This window comes from Lissotriton vulgaris, chromosome 4_1 (genome assembly GCF_964263255.1).
Source record: "Lissotriton vulgaris chromosome 4_1, aLisVul1.2, whole genome shotgun sequence".
Taxonomy (NCBI): Eukaryota; Metazoa; Chordata; class Amphibia; order Caudata; family Salamandridae; genus Lissotriton; species Lissotriton vulgaris.
In genome coordinates this window covers 366,886,216-366,906,592 of record NC_141691.1, presented here as the reverse complement: position 1 = coordinate 366,906,592, position 20,377 = coordinate 366,886,216, and the positions used below count along the sequence as shown (strand labels likewise).

At 46.0% G+C, this 20,377-nt stretch overlaps 1 pseudogene; it reads right to left on the bottom strand.

Annotated features, from left to right (window-relative positions):
* Positions 1–1,182: 1,182 nt before the first annotated feature.
* Positions 1,183–20,377, bottom strand: part of LOC147718757 (growth hormone secretagogue receptor type 1 pseudogene) — a 248,608-nt pseudogene continuing 229,413 nt past the window's right edge.

Here is a 20,377-nt window from a genome sequence, read left to right as displayed (position 1 = left end):
TGTTAAATAGATTCAATAATGTAAATAAATCGTTTGTTTACACAGGAACATAAATAAATAGTTACACCAAATTGTATAACATATTGCTGTGCCACTAAGCTTTTTATCCTTTTCTAAATATAGGTATTTACACAAAGAATTCATGTAAAACTACAGTACAATAGACCTTTCGCAAGCATCAGAAAGTAAAAACAATATTTTCTATTGTTTGCCTATGCATAAGAGATATGATTCAGTCTTGAGGTTAGCTTGTTTCTTTTTATTTTTATATATCATGCGAAAAAGGGCTCTGTGAATTAAAGCACTATAAACAGAACAATAACATCCACAAACTGGTGTCACAGCATTATAATTGCAACATAGCTAGGACAAATAAACAAGGATAAAAAAAAACAGGCGTGCACAGAGTTCAAGCAGTGGGAGATTTCACAGGAGAGTGCTGGGTAGAGAGCCAATCCAGCACTGCGAGTGATACAGCTACCCTGAAGCATGTCCTTCAAGCTGCGGATGGCGAAGCAGGATGTTCCAGAGATGGGAGCCTTCCACGGCACTTGTGCAGCCATCTGCCTGACTTGTCTCTGGATACGGCTATCATTTGTGCTCCAGGGGCTCAAAGCTTTTGCCTTGATGGTTTAATGAGGTAGAAAGGGCCAAGCCTTTGAGTTGCTCTGAAGATTTTAAGCTGAGTGAAGTGCTTGATCGTCTCTTCTCCTGTTGGGCTACATTTACTACTTCAGACTTTCTAGTTTTAATTATCCACTTGCAGTTACTACTTCAGACTTCAGTGTTAGTTGTCCTCCTTCATTTACTACTTTAGACTTTTTAATGCCATGGTAATTGTCCACCTGCATTTACGACTTCAGACTTTTTGGTGTTAGTTTTCCGCTTCATTCACTACTTCAAATTTTAAATGCTAATTATCTGCCTGCATTTACTACTTCAGGCTTTTTAGCGTTATTTTCCGCCTTCATTTACTACTTCAGACTTTTTGTGTTATTGTCCACCTGCATTTACTAGTATATCGTTTTTAGTCTTAATTTTTTCCTCTAGTGTTCAGCAAGACACAATGTACTATTGCAAAATTTATGAATGTGTTTCTGAGGGCATAGAATCAGGCACTGATATCACGAAAACATGTAAAGACAACATGCATGATGCAAGAGTCCGAGGCTCCTCTGCCGTTTACATCAAAGAACTGACCTCAGTAGCTGCCAGAGAGGTCGACTCGCTTCTGTTCACATTCCTGGACCGCACGTTAGGACTGTGGTTCAAAATGTTATTTATTGCTCTTCTATATTTTTGTGACATTATGTTGTACAGTATGGGGTTGATCGACGCACTGAGATAAAAAAGAAGCATGGAAATAAGGTTGAAGTATTGAGTGATGTCATACAGTCTTTTTTCGCCAATGCCTGTCCAAGTAAACAAGATTCGACCAATGTGAAATGGCAGCCAGCACAACACGAATGCCAGCACCACAACAGCTGCAAAAAAGAATGAAAGTGTTACTCGTCTGCAAAATCTGGGATACATCGATATTTATAGAGATTGGCAACAGTAAGAATTCATTGTAAAGCATCAAAATTAGCATGTTTTTGACAGAAAGACTTGCCATTTCAGCTTTATGCAGAGTTGTGCACAGGTAGATTGATAGGATAGATTTAGTCTTCTGTCAGACATTGTGTGAAACTATATATTAATCCTTATGTTCAAGGTTCTTCGTTGCAAAATGTTAACAATTAGGACTCATGTTTTTGAGTTCATGCATTCTACTATAAATGTTTCAAAATCTTGATTGAACATATTATTAGTAGGACAATCTTATATCTCTTTGTAATATTCCCCCATGATCAGATTACAAAAACAAGCGTGCAGTGTATACAAATAGATTCATGACAGATCTCATAATCACTTGTGGTAATTCATGTTCTCCCGCAACCCATTGCACACCAGACATCTTCATATATGCTGTCCTTTTCATATCAAAAGCTGTCAAGGCCTGGACCAGGCAACATTTCTGTTATCATTTTGTCTCCTACTTGAAGGACTTCCGAACAGCCTTCCTCAAACACCAGCAAAAAACTAAGTAGATCCTACTGACTTCACAAATTACAGACCATGTTAGCAGCTCCATGGGTGTAAAAGCAATGCTGGCTCCTGCAGGAGGTTGGAGCCAGCCGGGACTGTGGAGGCCTTCAAGCTCCCTCCACAGTCCCCAACGAGTACCCCATACCCCATGGGATGGGGTCACTGGGCCGAAAGTGGCCCGGGAAGGGGGCTCTCGGCCGCCCTCCCTTTAACTATTATAAAAAAAGAAAGTAAAAGGGTCACCCTGTGGGGATGGGGTCCCCGGGGCTGAAGTCAGGTAGGGGATTGGCGCCATGCGGCCTCCTCCCCTTTTTATAAAAAAAATATATAAAGGCCTGGCCCAAGGGGGTGGGGTTCCTGGGGGACAAAATCGCCCCCTCCCTTTTTTTTACAGAAAAGGAAAAGGTTAAGACTCAGGGATGGGTTCACAGGGATGAAAAATGGCCCGCAAGGGGGTTGCTTGGCTCCCCCTCCCTTTAAATGGAAAACAATTAAAGGATGGGTCCCTGGGGCCAAAATCTGTCCAGGAGTAGGGGCCATGGTGTCCCCCTCCCGTTTGTGAAATAAAATAAAAATCCAAAAAGGGTCAAGTCACAGGGGATGTGGTCCCCGGGTCCCAAATTGGTCCAGGGAAGGGGAGCCACTTGCCCCCCCTTCCTGAAAAAGCCCCGGGGACTGCCTTCTCCCTGGGCTATTTCCAATTATGTGGCTAATTAAAACAATATGGGGGGTCACGTGGACCCCCTGCCCTGAGGACCACCACCTCCCCAGGGCTAAATTAAATAAAGAGTGGGGGCTCTGGTCCACCGTGCAGCTCAGGGACCGCCACCTCCAAGGGGCACACATACAATAATTAAGAAGGTCTGTTGCGATCCCCGGGGACCACCACATTCCCAGAGCAAATATCAATAAAGGAGGGGTGCTGTGTGGCCCCTCTCCAGGAGCCCCGCATGGCCCTGGGGACCACCACCCCCCAGGGCCAGCTCCATTAATATACGGGGGAGCCACTACTGGGAAATTGCAGTTTAAAATGGCATGGCAGGAGCACCACTCCTGTCATTCCATAGCAAAACGTGTGCTCTGCTTTGAGCAAGCGAGAGCAGTATGCTCTTGCTTGCTCAAAGTGGAGCACACTTTGCTTTTTACACCGAGGGAGCTGCATGTCAGCAGCTCGTTGTGTGTAAAAAGCAATACCAGCTCCTGCAGGAGGTGGGAGCCAGCCAGGACTGCAGAGGCCTTCAGGCTCCCTCCACAGTCCCCAATGAGGAGGCCATGCTCCAGGGGATGGGGTCCCCGGGCCGAAGTGGCCATGGAGGGGGGCACTCGGCCGCCCTCCCTTTAACTATTATAAAAAAAGAAAGAAAAGCTGTCGCCCTGGGGGATGGGGTCGCCAGACTGAAGTCAGGTGGGGGAGAGGGGGATGGGGTCCCTGGGGCCGAAATCGGCACCCTCCCTTTTTCTTTAAAAGAAAAGAAAAAGAGTAAGCCTCAGGGATGGGGTCCCCAGGGCTCAAAATGGCCGGGAAGGGGGTTGCTTGGCTCCCCCTCCCTTTGAATGGAAAAAATAAATAAAGGCCGGGGGCCTGGGTATGGGGTTCTTGGTACCAAAATCTACCCTGGAGTGGGGCAGCGGGGTCCCCCTCCTACTTTTTTAAATAAAAAATAAAATAAATAAAGGGTCAGGTCACAGGGGATGTGGTCCCCGGGACCCAAATTGGTCCAGGGAAGGGGATCCGCATGCCCCACTTCCTAAAAAAGAAAAAAATCAACAACAAAAAAGCCGGCAACTCGCAGCAGGCCCTGCCTCCTTCCTCCATTACTCTGCAAACGCACCTCCTGGTGGGCTCCTGGTTGGGGATGAAGTTCCCTATGCTGCTGAGGGTTTTAGGGGCCAAGAAGACCTCTTGTTACCTACATTAAGCCCCACACAGTGGTATTGCTGAGAGGTGGTTGTGGGCCAGGCCCCCTTTCTCCACCAACCTGAAAATGCTTCCCTCGGCGCACTGCTGGTGGGGGGATAAGGGTTCCTTGGCTCATGAGGGCCCCAGGACCAAAGTGGACTTCATCCCCGAAGTAGTATTGCACCGGGAGCTGCATTTGCAGAGTGGTGGAGAAAGGGAGCATGGCCTCTGAAGACCTCTCACCAGTGCAGCTATGTGGATCTTACTGGAGGTGACAGGAGGGCTGGTTGGCCCCCAAGGACCCTGAAGAACAAGGGGACCTCATCCCCCAGCTAGTAGCGTGGCGCATTTGCAGAGTGGTGGAGAAAGGGGGCATGGCCACCGAAAACCTCTCAGCAAACCCACTATGTGGGATTATTGGAAGCAACAGGAGGACTTGTTGGTCCCCAAGGGCCTTCAGGAACCAAGGGGACTTCGTTCCCCAACTAGTAGTGCACTAGGAGGTGTGCTTGCAGAGTGGTGGAGAAATGGGGAGTGGCCTCTGACAACTTCTCAGCAATCCTGCCTTGTGGGACTTACTGAAGGTAACAGGAGTGGTAGTTGACCCCCAAGGACACCCTCGCTGAGGGAGGGAACAGCGGCGATAAAAAAAACTGAAATATTAAATGCTATTTGCCCACCCTACATGCGGCTGCGTGGCTTCTCGACCATCTAACACACCATTGTCCCAGGGACATTAATATTGTGGTATTGATATCCATCGCCACGGACGACAGTTGACCTGCGCCGCTCTCCCACCAAACAGCCAACATCAGGCTCACGCTACAGGAGGTCAGGGAACTGCCCACCGCTTCATTTGTTTGCAAGGTGGCTCTAAAACACACCTACTATAGTGAGACAAACCACCCTACATATTGGCATACTCATCTCCATTGCCTCTCACTTATGTACTGCTGCTGCAGTCCTGTTCCATCATCCTCATCTGAACACGTGAGGGTCTTCAGTCCACACACTTACTAAGCGAGGGGTACTGCATGCCATGACTCAGATCTCTGAACAGGGCCCTATCATCTGCTACAGAATGCAGAAGGTGGCTGATTGATGCATTATTAATTCACTATACCCACACTCGGGGAGGAGCGGTCAGGGTGCTGCTGGCACGACAACCTGCTGTTCTCCTTACCCTGACGGTCCGCCTACACGTTCCCATTTTATTCCATTGTGTCACTCCACCTGCAGTGTTAAAATGGGAAAACCGGATGGCTGTCAATCCAAACTTCTGTTTGAGAGCAAAAAGGCCACCACGCGCTCTAGGTCGGATGAAACAGACGAGCCCAACAAGGACCAAGTGCAGCCTCCACAATCCACCCAAGATGATGAAGTCAAAACTCCTTTTGGCTATGAAACACAGCCTTACAGACAATCCAAGCAAAATGGATTCCATGAAAAGCCGCATGGATTTTATAGCTCAGAAAGTGGATTAGCATGATGGTGAAATCAAAGAGGCGGAAGAGCAAATCTAGGATAATGAGAATGCAACTTCTCAGATACAACGACAAATGGCACAAATGGACAAGCTTCTTAAAGTTATTGCTGCAAAAATTGAAGATTGAGAGGTGTGCAGCCGCCGTAATAATATCCGCATCATTGGAATACCAGAGAGTACCATTACTGGATGCAAGGAGAAATTTAATAGAGAGCCTGCAGCGCAATGCCTTGGGCGTGGGGTCCTTCTCTCCCCACTTAATAGGTGAAAGGGTGCACAGATCACTTGGCCCCAAACCACCGCCTGGTAGCACCCCACGACTGATCGTAGCCTGTCTCCTTAACTGCCGGGACTGTGATACGACGCTCAGATTGGCCAGGGAAAAAAAGACACTCCATCATGAAGGCATCAAATTCACCATTTATCCTGACTTCATGGCCGCGGTCCAGGAGGCGAGACAGAAATTCATACAGGTCAAACAAAAAATCCGGACGACGCAAATGGAATATATGCTCATGTACCCGGCATGCCTGCAGATCCTGTACCAGAGCAAGCAGCAGTTTTTTTACGACTGCACAACAAGTCAACAAATTCCTCAAGCAGGTCAAGAAACATTTGCAGCATCAAGCAGTTAGTGAAAACCACTCCAGGTCTCCATCTCCCATAACTACGTGACTTGGATGGTCTAAAAGGGACAGTGCTGGTGACAATTCCCTACAACCTCCCCTGCCACTGCCATCCCAGATGGCTACAAGAGTCAGAGAAATTAAAGCCCCCACCACCGAGGAGGAGGACTCGCCATCGCACACAAGACCCTCCTCTGACTCTCCACATCCAACACTAGTGACCCCGACTCCAACACAGAACACCTCAACTTCCAGATCCAGACCAGCCCCAGGCCCACGCTATGCGGCACCCTCATCTACAGACCACCAGGACCTCGCACCCAGTCTGCAACTACCATCGCCGAGCTCACCGCACCCCACGCAATTACCTCCATGGACTAAATTCTACACGGGGACCTGAACCTCCACCTCAACAACCGCAACAACGCGACTCCATCAATCTCCTCGACAACCTCGGATGGAAGCAGCTGGTCAACATACCCACACACAGAGCTGGACATACCCTCAACCCAATCTTTGCAGGAGGAATAAACGTCCGTTTCAGCCACACCACCAGGCGCTCTGGATGGACCACCACAACATCCACTTCACCTTTAACACCAATACCACACCCAGGCACTCTGTGACCACCACGAAGGAGTTTGAGCAAGGTCACAGAGGAACTCCTCATCACCACCCTCCTCCAAGGCCCCCTCAGTGCCACAACTGACACCAATTCCGCAGCCACAGAACTACACAGCTGGATCTCCCGCTGCGCCAACAAACTCGCACCCCTCCGCCATCCTGCCAAACAACGCCTTCTGAAGGCCGCTTGGTTCACCACAGAACTACATGGAGCCAGATGCTCTTGCAGACGCCTAGAGAAAACCTGGGGAAACCAGAAAATCACAGAAGCATGGAACAACCACAGGAGCACCCTGATGGAATACCACCAGTGCATAAGAGACACCAAACAGACCTTTATAAGAGACAAAGTCCAGACCAACACAACCAACGCTAAGGAACTGTTCAACGTCATACAGCAGTTCACAAAACCCCCCTGCGAAGCCACGGACATCACAACTTCCCAGGAACTCTGCGACAAGCTCAGGTTGTTTTCCTATCTGAAGATCAAAGCCCTCAACGACAATTTCAATGAACGGACGCAGGACACCACCTCCCTCCCTACATCGTCGATAAGTCAACCTTCATGACCTGGAATCCCACCATTGTCGAACAAATAGCCACTACCATGAAGAAAATCCACTCAGGGGCCCGAACGGACCCCTGCCCACTGTACATATTCCACTGGGTTGCCGCCATCGCACCTGTATTTGGACTGACCATCAATGCTTCCTTCAGGTCCGGCATCTTTCCAGATGACTGGAAGCGGGCGGATTTTAAACCCCTCCTCAAGAAACCCACGGCTGACCCTACTGACCTGATAAACTACTGGCCCATCTCTCTCCTCCCTTTCATGGTAAAGTCACTGAGAGACTTGCGCACACCCAGCTGACCACCTTCATGGAAGAGCACTCCATCCTAAACGCCTCCAACTCTGGATTCTGCAGCACCCACAGCACCGAGACTGCCCTCCTCGCAGCCACTGACGACATTCGCATTCTTTGACCAGGGTCACACCGCGGACCTCATCTTTCTATACCTCTCGACAGCCTTCGACAACGTTTCTCACCACACTCTCGCAGCCAGACTTCCCGACACGGGGATACAAGAAGCCACCTACGACTGGGTCAGATCCTTTCTCTCTGGCAGAACCCAGAGGATCAGACTCCCTTCCTTCATCTCCAAACCCACTGATATTGACTGTTAAGTACGCCTGAGAGAGAGACAGGTGTTGTTTTTTCAAATAAGTACCATATTCATTGTCCAGCCGGTAGACATGCAAATATTTGTTGAGAAATGCATTCACAGAGCTATGCCTAATACACAGCACGTTGAACACATTCCGGTCTCTTATGGCTTGACATGCAGAGGGGTTAAAGGTTAACCTTCTCACCTTGAACATTAGGAGGTTGGGAGAGCCCCGTAAGCATAGACAAATCCTTTCACATCTTGTCCGACAGCAGATTCATATTGCTATGTTACAGGAGACACACCTTGACCCACACCGTTCCCCCAGCTTCTCTAATAAGTGGGCCTCAGACCAAGTCTTCTTATCGTACACTACATACTCAAGGGGCACCGTAATTCTCATCAAAAAGAACGCTCCATTCATTTTGGGTGGTACGTATAAAGACTCATTAGGTAGGAACTGCATGATCTGGGGCACACTGGGTATGCAATAAGTCACACTAGTGTGCTGTTATGGGCCGAATGTTGACAATCCAGACTATTTCCCTACTCTGTGGGGACTAAGGGTGGGCGTAAAATCCAATTCGCGGGCGAATTTGCGGATTTTCCGCGATTTCGCGATCCGCAAATCTCGCGAAATCGCGGTAAAATCCGCGAATCAGCGGGGACGAATTTTCAGCCAAGCAAGGGTTACAGCAGCAGGTGCAAAAGTTGAACCTAATTTCTTTGTAACCTTTTACAAAAGGGTTACAAACAAATTAACTTCAACTTGGACACCTGCTGCTAATTGCTTCCTGGCGCCTTGTTGCCTACTTGCAACTATTCTCTGACCCTGCTCTGACCCTTGAAGCAGGGTCAGAGAATAGTTACAAGTAGGCAACGAGGCACCTGTCCAAGGAATTAAACCTCATCAGGAAGCACATACAGATATAAAAAAACAGGAAGAAGGGAGAGGATGGCAAATACACCCATTTTGAGTTGTCAGGAGGGGTTAAGCTAAAAGAGACCTTTACAGCACAATTTTCATATGCATTTTGCTAAAAATAAAAAGCTGTATGTTCTGTAGGGGCAACTCAGGAATCTGGCCCTTCAGAGATTCGGCCTCTCTTTCTTTCTCTCGTTCTCTCTCTCCCTCTCTCTTTCCCTCTCTTTCTCTATCTATCTATCTATCTATCTATCTATCTATCTATCTATCTATCTATCTATCTATCTATCTATCTATCTATCTATCTATCTATCTATCTATCTATCTATCTATCTATCTATCTATCTATCTATCTATCTATCTATCTATCTATCTATCTATCTATCTATCTATCTATCTATCTATCTATCTATCTATCTATCTATCTATCTCTCTCTCCCTCTCCCTAAAACGTGGGACACATTAACAAATATGTTTACCGCTCATGGTCTCACGGATGTGTTGTGGCATTTCCACCCTGTAGAATGAAAGCCATCCATTTTACGGCCCTACACTCGACATGGGCCCACCTTGACTACTGGGTAGTCTCCCACAGAGTTGTCCCATGGATACACACTGCTGAGCACGTAGCTAGAACATACTCTGACCATTTTACCCCAGCTGGACTGCTACCTCACGTTGTTGGAAGCTTATGCCAGAGTCTCTATTGAACTCTGTATTAAAGGCTGTACTAGGTGCAGAAATTACTGATTTCTTTCAGAGAAATCCAGGCTCAGTTATACACATTGGTACAATTTGGGAGGCCTTTAAAGTAACGCTGAGGGGGTTTTGCAACGCTAAAGGTTTTGGCTTCTTAAGAGACATCCGTCCTAGTCTACGGAAACTTGAAGAGGAGTTGAAGCAATTAGAGGGTGGACTGTGGCGGGACACCTCAGGTTCCCATTGGGCTAACATTTAGAGAAAAATTGTCTGAGTACAAAGAGACTGCAGAGTGCAAAATTAGATTCCGGGGAAAATACGCTGTAGTGCGTAAATACGGGGAAGGTGAGAGACGGGGCAGAGCATTAGTGATAGAAATCCATCAGCCTCGTTTCTCTAATTACATCCTAGAAATTGGAGATAAAGAACGAATACGACAGAGACTGTCTTGAAATCCTCTGAGTCTTCACCGAGTTTTATGCCGACTTATACAGCACTCGCAGAACGGAATCTTCGCACTTCTCCATATACCTGAAAGACATAACTCTGGGATGGCTAGGAGAGTCTCAGCAAGAGTTCCTTGCAGCTCCTTTTGAAGATGATGAGGTATGCGCTGCAATTATGCAGATGAAGTCTGGGAAGTTCCAGGGCTCCGATGGCATCCCCATAGACTTATACAAGACGAACATCAATCACTTGCTCCCAATACTAAAACTAGTCATTGTAGAAGCTCAGGAGCTTGAAATACTCCCCAGCTCGATGAGAGAGGCTCTCATCACCTCGCTACTGAAGCCTGGTAAATCAGTGGACAGTTGCGACTCCTACCGCCCTCTCTCTCTCCTCAACAATGATACTAGAATCCTCGCCAAAATATTGGCAAACCGACTAAGTCTCCTAATGGAGCAGCTTGTCCTCCCGATCAGGCTGGATTTATTCCAGGCAGAGTGACATCATACAACCTCTGTACTCTTTTCTCCATTCTTGAAAATGTAGATTCACAGTTGGCACTAGTGGATGTCTTCCTAGACACCAGGAAGGCCTTTGACTCAGTGGAATGGGACTACCTATTCATCATTCTTCAAAATATGGCACTGCCTAAAGGCTTCATTTCGTGGATACGCCTCTTGTATACGGCTCCGGTAGCAAGGGTTCTAATCAACAGGCATGCATCCTCCCTCTTCACGATGACCCGGGGTACCCGTCAAGGATGCCCGCTTTCCCCACTCCTCTTTGCGCTAGCAGTAGAACCTCTAGCGGCCAGAATTAGACAGCATCATCAAGATAGGGCACTGCGCTGCTTCCTTCATCCACTGCTCATCTCACTCTACGCTGATGATGTCACTTTATATGTTTAAGAACCTCAGAACAACCTAAACCCTTTGCTCTGTGAGTTTGTGCGATTCAGGGGCCTTTCCGGAATCCACATTAACTGGGCAAAATCCCAACTTTTCCCACTCACCACTTCGATTACCTCATTCACCCCTGACTTTCCCACAGAATGGTGCACCAATGAGGGGAAATACTTATGGGTACACATCATTGCTAACCGTGAAGAGCTAATGCGGCTCAACTATGGCAGAGCATTGGAGAATATTACTAGTAGTATCACAAGATGGATTGCTCTCCCGCTCTCCTTTGCAGGTTGTGTCTCCCTTATAAAAATGGTTGTCCTCTTCAAGCTACTTTATCTCTTTTTAAACATCCCATATGACCCGGGCAGACACTTCTTTTCTGCACTTCGTTCAGAGATGATCTGTCAGACCAGGGGGGCAGACAGCCCTGGCTGAAGTGGGAGACACTTACCAGACCGTATTCGCAGGGAGGGTTGGATGTCCCTAATCTAGAACTTTACTATCTATGTGCTCAGGCACACTGTGCCCACTATTGGTTTCACCCCCCTAGATACACACCTCACGTGGCTACAGAACATTGGTTAGCGGATCCCATCCTGTTGGAAGGTGCCATTTTCCCTACAGTCGCACCTTCGGCGATTGACTCGTCCTCTGTCACCTGCACGGCGAAAGCATGGCAACGAATTGCCAGACAACTACACCTACCCATGCTGTATTCACCACTACTTCCTCTTGTTTACCACCCTAACAAGCCAGTTTTACAGGAGGGCACCTTTATAAAACTAAAGCAAAATACGGGATCACTGGTTGGGGGGGGGTCTCTATTTAAACTGGAAATTCCATACTCTACAACAGCTATTTTCAAAGCAACTGCCCTCCCAGTTGGATGTCTTTCTATATGTCAGGGTGAGACAAGGTATCAGAGAATACACCCCCTCATACCCACTAGAACCTCAGGAGGTCGTCCCACTGCGTGCAATATTACGGTCTGACACTGCCTCACATTTAGACTCCGGGTTATATCACTGCCTTTATATCACTATAACCCCAACCTCGTGTGCTTCGTGAGGAAAGATAGGCTACGTCATAGTATCACTGACGAGCAATGGACATATTGCTGTATACAGACAGAACAAGTCTCATCTAGTAGTCGCTTGTGCCTTATAAATGTCTGCATTGAACATATTACGCACCTGCCAAAATGCGAGATATATAAACTACGAGACGACAAGTGTGACAGGTGTGGGACAGAGCAAGCAGACTTCCTGCACTTTGCCTGGGATTGTAGCTCTGTACAAGCCTACTGGCGTCAAGAGCTTACAGCCTTGGACCAAATTACCTCACTAACACTCCAGCCATCTCCCATGCTGACCCTACAAGGATACACAAAAAAGCTGTCTTTGGCACATCGGAAATTTATTTCATAAGGTCCTTTTACTAGCTAAGAGAAGAGTAGCATGTAGATGGGGTCGGGGTAGGGCTCCTAAATTTAAGGAGTGGCTTAACGATGTGATGTTGTGGCTGGAACAAACGTCCACATATGCAGAACTTCTCCCCATCACCTCACGCCCTCGAGATATCTGGGACCACCTAAAGATGTATCTTCTAGAACATCCTGCTGATGCCATGCTCGTCGCACATGCATCTGGCCATTATGCACCCTATTTGACTGTTTGATGGTGTCGAACACGGAAGAGGGACGAATGTTTTGAACACATCGCACAGGTATGGTTTAGCATGACCATACGTCGTGCAAAGAGTTTGACCAGCAATATCGATGCGACTGAGAATTTCCATATAAGAAAGTACAGCTACTGATGCTGCTTCTTATACCAGACACCCTTAATGCATGTAGAATGACAAGAACATCTTTGGGTTAAGAATTCTAACAACGTAGAGAGACTGTTCGGGTTATTGCGAGGTGTACCTGATATGAGAGGCGGGATCACTCACTCAGTAGAACGGACACTTGATGAGCCCTGAAGAAGAAAATGTATATAATAAAAGAAGTTTGCAACAACTATATCTTGTTGAAACTGCTCTTTTCCTTTTTATGTGTGCTGATCAAATCTTTTTTGCACTATTTGACCATTGTACACCTCTATATGATGTGTATCTGTTTGGCAACATAAATGTGTATTGGGTTTGCTCAGATCTGCTCTCTGATGCCACCTGTAGAATTGCTGTATACGAATAATATTCAGCTGTACTTAGCGATGCTCATGTTGCTCCGGACAATGGAATGCATCTACCTGTTCTCTAAATCTCTCTGACAAGCATGTACCGCCTGTGTTTCATACATTCTGTGCTGGGTGTATGTTTCAGAAAATTTGAATAAAGTTTGGAAAAAAAAACCTTCAGGGGTTATTTGAATCAATGCATATATTCCTGTCCAGAAAGTCTGAAGATAGACCATATCATGTGCAAGAAGTTATTGTTAAATCCGCATTTTCGGGGCACATATCTGATTACACTTTCAGAAATGTAGTCAATTGCACCCAAGTATAATATGCACAGTGTAATATTTTGAGTTGCACTAAGCGGAACTGTAAAGAAGTCGAGTCCACACGGAAGGTAAGTTGGACCTCAGTTTATTCTACGTCCAGCTTCAGCAACTCCCCGGCAGCAACTGCCAAGGAGAGAATCAAACAAGTGTTCCACGCAGGGAACATTCTGCATGGAATGCGAGGAGAGGGAGAAGTCCCAACACACCTCCCTTTCTTCACAGAAAAAACAAGAGAAAAGAAAAGGAAAGGAGGAAGAAGAAAGCCAAGGAAAAGGAAAAAAGAAGCAGGGGAAAGAAGAGAACAAGGGAAATAAAATACGTCAATTATCAGGTATAGCATGCATAGTGAGAAAACACAACATAAGCAGAATTACTTCATCACATAGTCCTGAAATTTGGCAGGTACAGATCTGACCCTGGAGGAGGACTCTCTCCGCGGAAGATTCCCATCAGAGTGCGCCACACCGCCCACTTTGGAGTTGGAAGGAGAAATGCTGACCCCCAACCGCTTCCCAACACACTCAACCATGGGCCCAGGAACAATAGAAACCATACTCTTACTCCAAACCCTACCATCCTCCAACACCACCACAAAATCCCTCACAGCAGCCACCTTCTTGGGAGAATAAAACCGTGACTCCCCTTTACGGAGAAATCCAGGTTTCTTTACCCTCACCCAATCGCCAACCATCACCTTGCAGGAAGATGACACACCTGATCTGGTACCATAACTGTTCTGAAGCGAAGCCCTGACATCAGCTACTCTAGCCAAATTAGTAGCATCCACAACCTTCCTGGACATCCACTCCTTGTTCAACTTGGTACCAGCGACTCTCCCACGCAACAAGGTAAAAGGAGCAACACCAGTTGAAACATGCGGAGTGGTTCTTACAGCCCATAACATGTCGGCAACCGCTTGACGCCACTGCAAACCATTCACTAAAGCCAGTTGAAGATGCTCTTTGACAACACGGTTGAAACGCTCAACCAAACCGTTGCTGCGAGGATGATAGAGCGACGTGCAAACGTGTTTGATACCAACTTCTTTGAAAAATGAAGACATCTCAGCAGAAACCAACTGCGTACCATTGTCCGAAACTATCTCCTCAGGAAAACCCTCCCTAGAGAAAACATCACGTAAAAATGAAATCACTACAGAAGAACTGATGGAATCAACAAATCTCACCTCAGGCCACTTGGTCATGTAGTCAATTAATACCAAGATGAATTTGGGAGTCGAGCCAACAAGACCGTAAGGTCCAGCGATGTCCAAAGCTAATTTTGACCAAGGAACATTCTTCACAACAACAGGTTGAACAGGCAGAGGACAAGTGACCTGTGACTTGTCACTGACCATACATTCACAACATTCACGAACAAAATGCTCAACATCTTTGTCCACGGACGGCCACCAAAAATCTTGCCTCACCCTGCGCTTCATGGAGCGAATGCCTGGATGGCCTTCATGAGCCAAACCAAGAATCTTTCCACGAATAGAAACCGGAACAACCAAAAGCCCACCCCGTCTCAAAATTCCATTAACAAGAGACAACTCATCCTTGACCCGCAAATAAGGAATAATAGCAGCAGGACAAGCTTTTTCACACGGCCAAGGTTTAGAGAGAAGATTAATAACAGACTGCATGTCCACATCAGCGGCAATCCCCTCCAACCACTCACACTCCGAAAGAGCACACCCCACAGAGTCACACAAAGAACCAACAGCACAAACTACCTCCAAATCGTCACACACAACACTGTCGTCACCATCGGAAAGAGGTAGTCTGGATAAGTAATCAGCAACCAAATTCTTCGCTCCGGCCACATATTCCAGCTGATATTGGAATTCCTGCAATCTGAATTGCCACTTGGAGATCCTTGGAGTCGCCCTACCACCACCCTTGGTCGTGAATAGATCAATCAAGGGCTTATGGTCGGTCCTCAAGATGAATCTATTGCCCCATAAAAAATTTTTGAAATGCAAAACTCCCCACCACATTGCTAGGGCCTCCTTTTCAATAGTAGAATAAGTCTCCTCAGCACCTCTCAAGGTTCTGGAGGCAAAAGCGATGGTTTCTTCGCGACCATCACCCCTTTTCTGCATGAGGACGGCCCCCAAACCCACATTGCTAGCATCAGTGGAAAGAATGCACAAGTCATTTATGTTGAACAGCTTGAGAGGGCGAGCTTCAATAATCTCTTGCTTGATGACATTGAAGTTGCTCTCACAATCATTATCCCAGACAAACTTGACATTTTTCTTGAGCAGACTACGCATAGCAGCGGTTTTGGTAGAGAAATTCTTAACAAACTTGGAGTAATACTCCACCAAACCCAGATATGAACGTAATTGATCCTTATTCGTAGGAACAGGAGCATTTTGAATGGCGTCAATGATCTTGACTTTTGGTTCAACCCCATTTTGGGAAATGTGGTGACCAAGATAGTCTACCCCATCTTGAAGAAACTTACATTTATCCTCCCTCAAGGTTAACCCACTAGATCTTAGTATGCTGAGAACAAGTTTAACACGTTCATCATGTTCAAGTTCGGTTTTGCCATGAACCAGAATGTCATCCTGGAAAAAGACGACACCAGGAATGTTCTTGAACAGGTTATTCATTAACCTCTGGAAAACAGCCGAGGCTGAGGCTAAACCAAAAGGCATGCGGTTGTAACGATAGGCACCCTCCGGGGTTACGAAAGAGGTAAGGTGTTTGGAATTGGGACATAACTCAATCTGATGATAAGCAGATGATATGTCGAGGGAGGTGAAAAATTTTGCACCCTCGAGGGTGGCTAACATCTCGTTGATGTTAGGGAGTGGTTGCCGGTCAATCCAAATATTGGCATTGAGATCGCGCAGGTCAACACACATCCTCAAACACTTGTCAGATTTCCTTGCTAAAACTATGGGGGCAAGCCACTCTGAGCCTTCAATTGGCTCAATCACACCAGCAGCGCATAACCGCTCTAACTCTTCCTTTAGTTCTGCACGTAAGCTCAAAGGCACCTTGCGCACCTTATGGGCAACGGGAATGGCACCTTCTTTTAAAATTATCTTGTGCTGGAAACCCTTGAGTTTGCCTAATTCCCCACTAAAAACTTCAGGAAACATGAGAGCCCATTTGGTGTTGGACATATGAGATACAGCAAGAGTCTTCGGTGATGCCAACATTGCAGAGTAAAATTCACACAATTCATTGCGGGAAATTACCATGTTGGGATGGTTGGGATCTAAAACAATGTTCAAATCTCCCTGTTCATCCCACCCCAACAAATTAGTACCATCCTTAACTATGAACACAACACAAGTAATGTGATCACCATGAAACTCAAGTTGGACAGTACATTTCCCCAAAACCTCAACTCTCTTGCTATTATAAGCAAAGATCTTGATACTTGAAGGTTCTAAAAGTACATTGGAAAGTTTGCTAAAGTCAGTGAAATTCAATAAAGTAAAAGGAGACCCAGAATCCGCAAGAAATTTGCAGACAATACTATTTACAGATATTAAACAAGAAGGAGATTTTCTTTTCCGACGGCCAGACAAGGCGGACAGTTCTACCACCCCGGCCTCGTGCAAAGTAGAAGATAGCATCAGTAGTTCATAACATTCCTCATCAGATTCTTCTGAGATATGCTTCACAGAGGGAACGGGCTTGCTCGTGGAAGCAGCTCTGCACATGCGGGAATAGTGACCTTTGTTCCCACACTTGTAGCAGGTTTGATTGAGAGCAAAACAAAATTTAGCAGAACCTAAGTGTGAGCTACTGCCACAACGAAAACATATTAGTTCTTTTTGCACAGGTCTGTTTCTGGAAGAAAAGTTGGATGGGACAGAACGAGGAACATTAGGCAAAGTAGGTGCTTTTGATTTGAAAGGAGGTTTGGAATTCAATAGTTTGACTTCAGTAGAAGAAGAGGTCGATGGTGAGGAAGATGAATTCATTTCTTTGACGCAAAATTGAGAATGTTCAATACTTTTGGCTAAACTGAGAGCAGTCTCTAAATCAGGATCACCAGAAGCAAGAAGTTTTTCTTGAATTTTCTTGTTGGAGGTCCTCTCAATAAGTTGATCACGTATGATCTCATCTCTGAATTCCCTGTAATTGCAGTTGATAGCCAAGATGCGAAGAGCTGCCACAAAATCATCAATTGATTCGCCAGGGGTTTGGGCACGTTGAAGAAATTTATGGCGTTCGAGAACGACATTTCTCTTGGGAGAGAACCTCTTGTCAAGAGTTTTAATCAAAGTAGCATAATCGTCAATGAGAAGTGATTCTCCAGCATCACCACCACTAACTGTAATGCTGACAACTTCAAGAGTCAACGTTTTTAAAATGTTCCTCCCTTCGTTGCCTAGGTTATAGATAAGTAGGGCTTTTTTCTTCTTGCCAGTAAAGGTATCGCCATCGATAGCCTCTAAATACGCCTCAAAAGTGTCTTTCCACTGCTCCCACGGAACAGGGGGAGTGCCGGCAGTTTGTAAGAAAGGAGGAGGGGCCAAAATATGATCCATTGCGTGGGTGAGTTGCTGCCACACTACACACAACAGTAATTAAATCAAACCTTTTTCATGTTTTCTTTTTTTAAATACACACGCAAATGTCATATGCAAACCAGTTGAGTTTGATGATAGTCATATTAAATACACACTAATGCAGATACAGAGGAATGCTGCGCTCAATAACCCAAAACTTGTGCTAATAAGTAGATCAGTACATTTAAGAATTGCGTTGGAGCACATAAAGAAAGTTAATTTGATTCATGGAGCTGTGCGCATCAGCGAAGGTAAAGGGCAATAAACAGAGCTGAGCGCACTAGAGATGAATTATGGCTTCGAAGACTGAGCGCAAACAGTATGCTGTGCGCATCAGCGGAGCGTTGCTAGCATTTGGTTGCTAGGATACATCTCAAAATGGCCGCCGTACGTAACGTGATGTGTCCCAAATGCGCCGTCAGGCAGGTCAGGCACGTTCGCGTGTTAGCGCGAGAATGGTGCGCAGGGCAGTCGCGCTGAGAAATTGGACAAAAGTACCTGAATGAAGAAGAACTCGGGTTTTTGTAGGAAGTGGGACACAGCAGAGCCGCTTGTGGAAGCCCTGCCACAAGGAGACGTCGACCTTGTCCTAGAAGAAGGGCCGTTGAGCCGTTTTCCACATCGAGCAAAGAAACTCCACTTGAGCGCAGGAATCTTCGAGGGGGGTGGAGAGAGGCTGGAGACTGGACCCGATCGTCGCCACTGTAAAGAAGTCGAGTCCACACGGAAGGTAAGTTGGACCTCAGTTTATTCTACGTCCAGCTTCAGCAACTCCCCGGCAGCAACTGCCAAGGAGAGAATCAAACAAGTGTTCCACGCAGGGAACATTCTGCATGGAATGCGAGGAGAGGGAGAAGTCCCAACAGGAACCCTACCCTAATAGCAACTAATCTGGGATATGTAAAAACGTCCTCCCAGTGAGTACCCAACGTTCTCAGCGGTGTGCAGTTATGTTAAAGTGCAGTCTATGTAGTATCGAGATAGCATGTCTATGCAATGGAGTGCCATGAGCCCTATATTCCAGTAAGATGTTTTCTTCAATCAATTGGTTGGGAGTAGTGTGTTCTGTAAGAGAATGGATGATTTGTATATGATAGGTTCATGGTTATTTTGTATATAGTGATACATTTGTGAGTTTAGTAACGTAACTTGTACCCGAAGAGTCTCATAGGTCCTGGGAGCTCTTGCTTCCCAAATTTCTCCCAATTTGGTAATATATATGAGCTCCCACAGTTTGAATCCTTTTAATTTTCCTAGTGCTGCCAGTAAGTCTGAAAGCCACAGAGTAGTCTCTAATTTCAGTTTACATTACCGTACAATAGCTTTGTTTTTTCTTTTCTGAATCTTAATGACCGGTGTGGTTTGTGTGGCCAATGTTTCTGTGTCTTAGTCCATACAGAGCTCGTCGTTTGCCTCGTCTCCCATTGACTTTTTGTTAGCTTGTAGTGATGGTTTGTAGTGAGAGTTGTAGGTCCAGCAGTTAACTGTTGACAGCTGAGTGATCCAGTAGTTCTTTCTAGATTGGAAAGTGATATTTCACACTCATATCCTACCACCAGCAATGTACGTTTAGCGATTCCAGTCCCTTTACATTTTCATAATATAATTCAAACCTTTTTCGTCACTTTAACAAAAAAACTGTTTTGGAATAAGTAGGGCGAGTTCTGCAATACATATAGACATTTGGGAGGGTAATCATTTTATGTAGAACCCTTCGGCTTCTCAGGAAAAGAGGTTACTTCCGCCAGCAGGCTACATCTGCTATATAGTTAGTAACTGACATCAAGTTATTCTTAATTAACTAACCCTAATTTCTACACAGTTGTATGGCCAGTTGCTGAAAGATTTCCCTTTCATTTGACAGGGGTTATCCCCTTCTCTGCAGGGAGGATGAGTCAGGGGGGCAATTGGTTAATGGATACAACCTCAATTTTGAATAATATACTTTAAGTCCAGACTGCTGCCCATATATTTCAAAGATATCTAATGCCCTAGTGATCACGTTTTAGGGATCTGCTACATGTAGCAGCAAGGATCTGCATGCAGTGACATTGTGTCTTCCCAACCATGGTCCCACCTCAATTCTCCAATTTCACGCATCTTGTTGGAAACAATAGGTCAGGGGCTAAATTATCAGGGAAAACAATATCGGGGATGGGCAGCCCTCTCTTGTACTGCAAGTAAAGGGAATTCAGTCGAAGATTCCATTTACTCTTACTTTGGCCATTGGAGCTTTACTCAACAGGTTCATCCAGGTAAAAACAAATCGAAAATCCAATTTTCTTTAATAACCCAGAGAGAAGTGGCCACTCCTCCGATTCAAATGCGTTTTCAGCATCCAATGATTAAATGACCGTTGGCTCATTCATGTCTTCAGATTGATCAATGCATCCATAAAGTCTATGCAGATAATGCTCGATAGATTAATAGGGCATACATTCAGACTGATCCAGATATATCA